Genomic DNA, 11,383 nt, shown 5'->3' on the forward strand with positions numbered 1-11,383 from the left:
TAACACATTGCTGGTGGAGTTGTGAACTGATCCAACCATTCTGGATGGCAATTTGGAACTATACTCAAAGGGCTTTAAAAGACTATCTGCCTTTTGATCCAGCCATAGCACTGCTTGGATTATACCCCAAAGAGATAATAAGGAAAAAGACTTTTACAAAAATATTTATAAATATTTATAGCCATGCTCTTTGTGGTGGCAAAAAATTGGAAAAAGGAATGTCCTTTGATTGGCGAATGGCTGGAGAAATTGTGGTATCTGTTGTTGATGGAATACTACTGTGCTCAAAGGAATAAAGAACTGGAGGAATTCCATGTGAACTGGAATGACCTCCAGAAATTGATGCAGAGTGAAAGGAGCAGATCCAGGAGAACATTGTACACAGAGACTGATACATTGTGGTACAATCGAACATAAAGGACTTCTCTACTAGCAGCAATGCAAGGATCCAAAGCAAGGCTGAGGGTCTTATGAGAAAGAAAACTAGCCAAATTCAGAGGAAGAACTGTAGGAGGAGAAACACAGAAGAAAAACAACTGCTTGAAAACATGGGCTGATGGGGATATTTATTGGTAATGTAGACACTAAACGATAACTCTAGTCCAACTATCAATAATATGGAATTGGGCCTTAATCAATGATACACGTAAACACAGTGGAATTGTGCATTGGCTAAGGGGAGTTAGAGGGATTTGGGGGAGAGGGAAAGAACATGAAACATGTAATTATGGGAAAATATTCAAAATGAAAATTAAAAAACAAAAAAAAATCCCAATTAAAGTCCACATCAATTATTTTGTATCCTACTAAATATAATTTGGATATCTTTATTCCTTCAATCCTGTACCTGTAAAATGAATTAAGACTAATTAAGACTAAATTAATGTTATTAGTGTTGTTTCCTAAAAGGACTGGTTACAAAACACCATTTAAAATCACCCTAGACAACATAAAATACTTAGGAATAAATCTACCAAAACAAACACAGGAATTATAAGAACACAACTACAAAACACTTTCCAAACAATTAAAACTAGATCTAAACAATTGGAAAAACATTGTGCATGGGTAGGACGAGCTAACATAATAAAAATGACCATTCTACCCAAATTAATTTGCCTATTTAGTGCCATACCTATCAAACTACCAAAAAAACTGTATTAGAAAAAACTATAACAAAGTTCATTTGGAATAACAAAAGATCAAGAATATCAAGAGAAATAATGAAAAAAATGTGAAGGAGGTGGTCTAGCACTACCAGATATTTAACTATACTATAAAGCAGCAGCCATCAAAATGGGATGGTACTGGCTGAGAGACAGAAGGGAGGATCAGTGGAATAGACTTGGGGTAAGTGACATCAGCAAGACAGTGTATGACAAACCCAGGGAGCCCAACTTTGGGGACAAAAATCCACTATTTGACAAAAACTGTTGGGAAATTTGGAAAACAATATGGGAGAGATTAGGTTTAGATCAACATCTCACACCCTACACCAAGAAAAATTCAGAATGGGTCAATGACATGAATATAAAGAGGGAAACTATAAATAAGTTAAGTGAACACAGAATAGTATACTTGTCAGATCTCTGGGAAAGGAAAGATTTTAAAACCAAGCAAGAGTTAGAGAAAATTACAAAATGTAAAATAAATGATTTTGATTATATCAAACTAAAAAGCTTTTGTACAAACAAAAACAATGCAGCCAAAATCAGAAGGGAAACAACAAATTGGGAAAAAATCTTTATAACAAAAAACTCTGACAGGGGTCTAATTACTCAACTATACAAGGAGTTAAATCAATTGTATAAAAAATCAAGCCATTCCCCAATTGAAAAATGGGCAAGGGACTTGAATAGGCAATTTTCAGATAAAGCAATCAAAACTATCAATAAGCAAATGAGAAAGTGTTCTAAATCTCTAATATTTAGAGAAATGAAAATCAAAGCAACTCTGAGATATCACCTCACACCTAGCAGATTGGCTAAAATGATAGAAGGGGAGAGTAATGAATGTTGGGGGGGATGTGGCAAAATTGGGACATTAATGCATTGTTGGTGGAGTTGTGAACTGATCCAACCATTCTGGAAAGCAATTTGGAACTATCCTCAAAGAGCTATAAAAGAATGCCTGCCCTTTGATCCAGCCATAGCATTGTTGGGTTTATACTCCAAAGAGTTCATAGATAAACAGACCTGCATGAAAATATTTATAGCCATGCTTTTTGTGGTGGCAAAAAAGTGGAAAATGAGGGTATGCCTTTCAATTGGGGAATGGCTGAACAAATTGTGGTATATGCTGGTGATGGAATACTATTATGCTCAAAGGAATAATAAACTGGAGGAATTCCATGTGAATTGGAAAGACCTCCAGGAATTGATGCAGAGTGAAAGGAGCAGAGCCAGAAGAACATTGTACACTGAGACCAATATACTGTGGTAAAATAGAATGTAATGGACTTCTGTACTAGCAGCAATGCAATGACCCCGAACAATTCTGAGGGATTTATGGAAGGGAACACTACCCACATTCAGAGGAAGAACTGCAGGAGTGGAAACACAGAGGAAGGACAACAGCTTGAACGCATGGGTTGAGGCTGATGTGATTAGGGATGTAGACTCGAAGCTACCACACCAATGTAACTATCAACAGTTTGGAAGTGTGTCATAATCAATGACACACATTAAAACCAGTGGAAATGCACATCGGTTGGGAGGGTGGAGAGAGTTGAAGGGGAGGGTAGGAGCATGAATCATGTAACCATGTTAACTTTTCTAAAAAATAAATATTATTAAAGAGTCAAAAAAAATTTTAACAAATGTAACCAGTAAAAAAATATAAAAAGAAAACATGCATTATCAAAAAAGTTAAAAAAAAAAGGACTGGTTAAAATTAGAATAAATACACAAACATAAAGCCATACCTATTCCTGAGGTAGGTGTGAAGGAGTGGATCCTGTTAACAGCACCAAAATCTAAGGACTGAAAATATCTTAAAGAAGATTGCCCTGTTTCCCAGAAGAAAATATTAATTGAATTCTTGCCTCCTGCAAGAAGAGAATAAAAGTAAAAACTGAAGGCAAAAGTCAGAGAGAAAACAATAAAATTACCCAGGGGAAAAATTCCATAATGATAGAATGTTAAATTTAGTATAGAAAATATAACTAAGGTGGAAACATGTCATATACTACAACAAAATAAACTTATGGTTAACCACTTAAATCTAACTAATAGTAAACAGGAACACTGAGATAAAACAATGTTTGACTATGTTAGAAAAACAGTTTGTTTTTCCCTTTAAGTAGTAAGTGGGAAAATCTTTCAAATTTAGAGAAAGTTTCAAAAGAACTGCTTTATCACTTCATGTCCCTAGACATTACACATCACTGACACTCTGACAATAGGCCAGCTTACAAAGTTAAAATAGAGCAGAAGTAGCTTTAAGCCTATATGTCTAAAATTTTATCATGATGAATTTTTATTATTAGTATGAAACTATCAAGATCAAATTTATTTTCAGTTTTTCTCTGAGAACGGTAGTGGCTTAAAAACCTAAACATGGACCAAAAAAACTGTTAAAATATGTTTCCAATTCCTTTGTCACTTCACACTACAACATAGCTTAAGTCATGTGGTTCTGGGTCCATTTCCATCCCCATCTATAAAACCACATGTCATCATCTATCTTAAAGAAATATTTTTATGGATTAACTAAAAAGTTATTGTCAAGTAATTTTCTCATATAAAGTACCATATGAATACTAGATGATTTCAATAATAGCTACATGTGCCTCTGCTAAGGCTGTATTTTATTACCTAGAAACATTCCTTTGGCAAAAATTAAGTAGATGTCATCTCCTGAAGTCAAAGCCTCCACATGCACTGTCCCAATAACAGATACTTCTTGGAAGTGGTTAAATTCACTGCCTGACCATCTGAACAAAATGGAATTTAGTCCAGGGTCAGATGGAGACACAGCTAGGAACATGGACCCTCCTCTGGGAAACAAGGTCATGCTCATCACTCCATGAACGGGAAGTTTTTGATGCAGCACAAAGCTTCCACTAACCCATCTGAAGACCTGTAGGAGATGTTCAAAAGCAAAGTCATCTTAAAGTGGGACCTTAGAGGTTTTTGACAACCTAATATATCAACTAATGCTTTTCTAAGGGCCCCATTTTATTTTACCTGGAACACAAGAACAATTTTATAAACCAAACAGATGTGTTTGGTTTTTTGTTTTGTTTTTGTTTTCAAAAATGAGAGGAAATAAACTTCTTAGGCAGGGAGAAAAATAAGACTCAGATGGGTACTGATGCAAAATTGCTTTCTTTTCCTGTTTGTTTAGTGGGTTATTTGGAACTGAACCAATTCCTAAAATCATTAGACCTACAGGATCTTAGTGTTCACAGCAAACTAATTATTATGTGAATTAAAAAAAAAGTTCCAAGATGTGAATTAAAGCACTGGAAAAAAATCTCACTTTGGTCAATAGTAACTGGTAATACAATATTATAGCCCATTATGTGAAACAAAAAAGAATAAGGAAAATACCTCATCATCCCTGAGAAGGAGTCATCAGGTTCAAATCTTATCTCAACAATGACAATGCGTATAGTCTTTGGGGGGAAGAAGGTGGCCCATGCTTGTCTCAAGCACAAACAAGGACAACAGTCTATTCAATTTTCCAGGCTTTCAACCAAGCTGATTTTCTGGGAATACTGACTTAATTAATTTTATAAAAAGAAACAACATCTAATCAGTCTGTAATAAATCCATGACTAAGTTTCCATGTTTTATTAGCCATTTAAGTATGGTTTTGCTTTCATCCTGAGCATGAAACTAGATTTTTTTTCAAACAGAAAAAGATCAAACCTGAGTCAACTTAGAATCATTCTTCTGACTCGCAATAATCAAAAAATGTTGATTTGTTGAAGTAAAATGTTTTACTTGACTGCTTTCTGGAACTACAATTGTCTGTTCCTACAAGGAAGACATGACAAAACAATTAAAATAAAGAAAAAGAGAACTGAATTAAGAAACACATAATTAACATTATGAGTTTAAGTTCTCAAGTAACACAAAGTAGAAAACTGTGAGTTCTAGTTATATATTAGTTTCTTGTAGATATTTAGAGGAAAGCAAGAGAAGTATCCTGTGATTCTATGACTCTTTGGTCCTATATAAAGAAACATGACAAATTGCTTTAGAAGATTCATCTATAAGTCAGGATGATGAAGGGATTTCCATGATAAAACTTGATGAACTCCTTCAATCACCCTGATGAGTTCACAGGACATGTCTGTGTATTTCAAGGAGAATTCAATTTCTAAGAAAATGTGATCCCCAAAATTGAGCCTTTTAGCCAGAAAAATGCATATTCCTGGGCAACCCTGACCCAAGAGTAAACCCAGGTTTAAGAGATAAGGGGAGAGGTAGCTAGTAGCTCAATGGATAGAGCCCCAAATCCGGAGTTGGGAGGACCTAGGTTCAAATCTGGCCTTAGATACTTCCCAGCTGTGTGACACTCAGTAAGTCACTTAACCTCAATTGCCTAGTCTTTACTGCTCTTCTGTCTTAGAACTGATACTAAGACAAAAGGTAAGGGTTAAAAAAAAAAAGATAAAGGGAGAGTCCCTGAGCAGCAAATTTCTAGGAAAAAAATCATCAGGTAGCTTCTGCAGCCAGAAGGACCACAAAAGTTAAAGCCACACCATAAGGGAGCAAGAAGTTGGGAGTTTGCTGGGCTAAATTATTACACTGAGTAATGCAGACAGTCAATTTTGATGAAAAAGAAAATTGATATTGAGGAGCAATATCACAGTATGTTTCCCTTCCATGTGAGTTTAAGTCCTCAGAATAGTACCACAAGGTCAAAATGGACCCCCCTCAAGGAAGTGAGGGAAAAATGACACCAGAATATCAATGTGTTGTTTATTCAGCAATTCCACTATCTGTTTACCTCCTGGAAGTATTCCAAATCATGGGTGATGTTATGAATTTTAGAGGGACTGTGTAGAACCTCATGGGAAAATCTAAGGATTCATCAGAAATTCAATGTTTGCCCCTATGGGAAGCCTAAATGCGGTTCCTTCCAAGGGAACAACTCTAATTGTTCTGCTTTTTATATTTCTTTATGGGATATTATGTATCCTCTGATTAACTTTTGTGTTCCTATATGCACTTATAGGCTCCTATTTGATCTCTGAATCTTCTGAGGGGTGAGATCAAGGCTGTCCTCTTTAGCCTTATGCACCCTGAGTGTTTGCACAGGAATAAGGGAAGCCTAGTATTTGTGAAACTCAGAACCATAGGGGATTCTGGGTCATAACTTTACACGCCTTGAAGCAGGAAGTCTTATGCACAAAACTATTAAATGTTTACCAGGAATAATTTGAGCTCAGATGTGATGGTATATATGCTGTTCATAGAAGGTTTCTCTCCTTTTTCTCCATGAGTAATCACAAGGTAGGGGGAACCACTGATATAAAATGTCTCACAGCTTTTTGGATTTTGTACATTAATATCCTAAGAAGTAAACAATAAGAAAAACAGTGAAAACTATATACCACCAAATTGGCAAATACAGTTTAATTAATTTATCTAAAATTTTAAAAATTAGCATTTACCTCAACTATAACAAAAATTCCTTGCCATCGGTAAAGGGAAGAAAGTCGTTGCGAGGATATTCTTAACATTATAGCATATACTGATTCTCCTAATGTAAAGAAACACCAACTAGAGGCTGGATCAAAACTTTGAAGAACAGATAATACATTGTTCATTCCCCCTGGAATATAGAGGAAAAATATGTTTTACTAGTGGAAAAAATTTAGCATTTATATATATTTTCTAACTTTAATAAAAGACCCTTTTGGACTGAGAGATCAATACGTGACTATATTTCTGAAATGTCTATTAGTTGAGTTATAGGTCTTGCCCAGGCCAAAAAAAAATGTTAAGTATTTCTAGCAAATAATTTCAAATTCTAATATTTTAAAAAATCACTTTGCTGGGCTATTTAAAGAAATTGTTTGAAAAGGCTTTTTACCCTTGCCTTCCCAAAAAACAAACAACAAAACATGAAGCATTAAGTCTGAATCATAAAAACTTGCATAAGAATAACTGCATTAGAAATTGCATAGAAATTGCATATGAAATGGCATATTAAAAACTGATGAAAAATATACTAACAGACCTAGAATTTTTATAATCCAATTGCACATGAAAATAACTAAGAAAAAAATTTCAATGATCTGAATGACATGTAGTATTAATTTGAAAATGGTCAACCAATCTCCATAAATGTATGCATATACATATGTATATATGTATGCTTTATATATATTCTCTCCTTTTGTCTTCCTTTGTTTGCCAAGGGTATGGAGTTGAATTCTAGTAACTTAAATATCTGTATGATGAAGCTTCATATATATATATATAGTATATGTGTGTATATTTGATGGGGCTATGATTACTTCATTTTTGTCAAATGCATAGTGCCATGCTTTTTTTTTAAACCCTTACATTCCGTCTTGGAATCAATACTGTGTATTGGTTCCAAGGCAGAAGAAGGTAAAGGCAGAAGGTAAAGGCTAGGTAATGGGGGTTAAGTGACTTGCCCAGGGTCACACAGCTGGGAAGTGTCTGAGATCAGATTTGAACCTAGTACCTCCCATCTCAAGGCCTGTCTCTCAATCCACTAAGCTACCCAGCTGCCCCCAAGTGCCATGCTTTTTGAATTGAGTAAAAAAGAAAATAAAAGAAAGAAAAGTAATGAGTAAAAGACCTTTTAAAAAGGCACACATTAATATGCAACATATCTTAGTTATTATTTCAGGAAATAAGAACCATACTGATCATTTCCTAACAGTTTGTTCAGTTCAATATTGTCAAATATTTTTAAAAATCTAAAATAATATCTAACAAATATCACAATAGCCTTGTTTTCTTTAATTGGCACCCCAGGCCAAAACTTTTCAGCTAAAAACATGACATATCCAAAAAAATTCTAAAGTATACAAGAGAAAACAAGAGAATAATTTAAATAAATTTATTATAGTATGCCATTCTAATTAAATAAACTAAAATTTTCCACATTTCTTAATTATTTAAATTATTTTACAATTAAAAGTAAATACCCTTCAGACTGACTTCTCTACTGAAACAATTTTTTTTTAAATTGGAAATTTTCCCAGTATGGGCACTCTACGTTTGGAGATCCCCATGGAAATTATATCAATTAGAAGATAATTAAATGACATAAATGTTGACCTAAACTTTATCTGTAGATTACTAACTATGGTGACACTATGCCTAATAAATCAAGCAGTCATACTCTTAAAGACCTTTAACACTTTCCCCTTCTTAAAAATGAACTTGTGAAATCTTCATCTAGACACAAAAATTAGACATTTTTAAAGTTTGCCATTGTTTTTTCATAAAAGGCTGAATGATCTTTCTTAGTCAGACAAATAATTCTGTCCTATAACAAAAAGATGACACATCTGTGATAAAAGAATAGAGCAGGTTCTTACACTTAAAAGTTTTCAGGTAAAGTGAGGTTATATTTTATATTGGTAATTAGGGTATAATAATTGGCAAGCAAGGTTAAAAACTATGTACAAGCAATATTATCCTTTAAAATCCCTTAGATTACCCAGAGTATCTTCAAACAATTGTAATTAGACAGGTACTACAATTTCTTTATGAGGCTATAGTCTGTATCTGAGAGTTCAAGGACATTAAATGCTTGTTTTAGAAACAACTGAATGCAAATTTTATTTTTTTCTAGGAGAGTGACAAGTTTTTCATCAGAAGAGAAATGGGAAAACAGGGTAGAAGACATCTATTAAAAAGAAGAAAATAAAAACAGGTTTTAAAAAGCCATCTGGAAGATTGATAATGAGAAGGAAAAATACTTTTAAAAGGGTTTCACCCATAAGTGTAATTATTTTATACACAATTTTCTTCTTGCTTTACCCAGAGAAAACAAAAGGGCACAAGGAATTTAAAGGGAGCATAGCAAGAGTCTTCTAGCTGCCTAGGAAAGGATGGGAAATTAAACGATTTTTCTTCTTCTCATTAATTCTACCAGACCACATAGAAGGAAAAGATGGTAGGCTGACGAAGAGATTTCTAGAATCAATCTGAACAAGAAAATGTAATAGTAGACTCAGACACACACACTCACTCACTCACACTCTCTCTCTCTCTCTCTCTCTCTCTCTCTCTCTCTCTCTCTCTCTCTCTCTCTCTCTCTCTCTCTCTCTCTCTCTGTCTCTTTCAATCTCTGTTTCTCCCTCCCTTTCTCTACTTCCCACTCCACTCCTCCTCTTTGATGTGTGTTAGAGTTGGATTCTCAAGAGTTAAGTGTTCTTCAGAAGTAAAACCATCATAACACTCTCCAAAATAAAATGAGTTTTGGAAACCCAAAAGAATATGAAAAGCAATGGAAGAGTTCTAAAGTAGAAATTATTTTGTGTAATAAATTGAAATTTCCAAGCTATTTTATTAATTGCTTTTCTTCAACTTCCATCAAAATGATAAACAATGGGAACAAATTAAAACAACAACAATTTGATGGGCATTTGTGAGCTTTGAGGTTTTGTTTTCAAAAGGAAATGAACTTACTCATGCCAAAGGCAGTTTCAGACACTGTCTCCCATTCCACACTCACAGTTAAATTAAGTCCATTACTCCGGGACACATTTAAATAAATGGTCCTATTGGCTTCTTCAGTGGTAATAGTTGTATCTCTAAAAAAATAAGTAGAATTGTAGAAAGTTAGGAAATAATCTCATTTTCATATCCAATTGATACTCAATAATTATTCCATAAGCATGGAATAAATAATGAAGTATAAATGATGGTAAACCAAAAGTTCTTTTAGGGAAGCATACTATCATTTGACTATTTATAAAAAAGGTGCAATGATTTGTACACTTTGATAGCAAAAGAGGTTCACTGGGATAGTAGAGACCAACTCTTGAAGTGAGGAACATTTTGAGTTAAGGAAGACCTTCCTTCAAGTCCTGCCTCTGACACATACTGGCTAAGTAACCCTAGCCAGCAATTGCATTGATAGAGGGAGTTCCCTTAATGGGAGTCCCTATACTAGTGAAATAATGGGTCAGGACCACCTCCCTTATATCTATAAAAGAACTCAATAAATCCAAAGGAAAGATGGCATAAGAAAACATAATTCTAAAATGTTGTTTGTGACATTTGGACAAGACTGATAATAAATCAATGACTATGTTTGTCCAAACAAAGGAACTCTCTTATTTAAGCAGAATGTCTCTCTTATGCTGTCCTGCACAGAAAAAATGTGGAGAACTAGACTTAAGTACTGTTTGTCTCTTTCTAGCCATAGGAATTTTGGAATAACCAAGACAGTTTCCTCATGGAGACAGGAATACCTGTCTTATAGCTATATCCACATTATAGAAGGGTACATAATAGGTAGAGAGGTAGTCTTGGAAACAGGAAGAGGAATTAAAATCCTTTCTCTTTCACATAATGGCTATGAGTTCCTGTTTGCTCTTAACATCTCAGGGCTGTACACAACTCTCTAAGACTAAGAGCTATATTTAATAGAGATCAGTTCGTTATTCTGGAGTTTCCTCGGCCACTGAAATCACAGATTCAATTTCTATACCCTTCTTTACAGAGAGAATTAAATGAGATAATACTTGAGAAAGCATTTTATAAACTGTAAAGTGCTACATACATATAAGATATTTACTAATGAAACAGTTTATTTTCAAGAAATCAAATGTAGAAAAACTCAGCAGTCAGTAGAAATAATGAAAATATATTCAATTTCAATATATAAAAACTGTATTTGGCATAATAGTTGCTTCTATCTTTCATTATATTTTATCAATATTTTAAAATATGAAGAAAGTCATATTTTCAGTGGAAACCTAAGAATTGCACTAATGCCATTAGTACTGAATGTCTTCAGGTTGTTGATATCCTATGCACCCTCAGAGAAATTGTAAATCTGCATTTTCTTCACTTCAGAGAAATGTTCCCTATTGAATATCAAAAGCTAGAATTTTCATATTAATAAACTATACCTATTTTCAATTGCCCAAATACTGAAGAGACCCAGTGGGGCTTGGTTCTGCAAAATAGTTATGAGAGTTTGGATAGGTGTCCCTAGTCTTGCCCCTCCAGTTGGGTTGAACAAGGTGCAAACAAAATGTTCATCCATTTCTGGTTCTGCATCTAATATGGCAGATATGTGGAGCGTCTGCAAATAAATCAGGAAGATGAAGTCATTAACATACATTTCCATCACAGCACACATACAGAGGGCAAGATGTAAATTTTTGACAACAAAATAATCCAGTCTATGGAGTGTCTTATTATTTTTT

This window comes from Gracilinanus agilis, chromosome 1, assembly GCF_016433145.1.
Source record: "Gracilinanus agilis isolate LMUSP501 chromosome 1, AgileGrace, whole genome shotgun sequence".
Taxonomy (NCBI): domain Eukaryota; kingdom Metazoa; phylum Chordata; class Mammalia; order Didelphimorphia; family Didelphidae; genus Gracilinanus; species Gracilinanus agilis.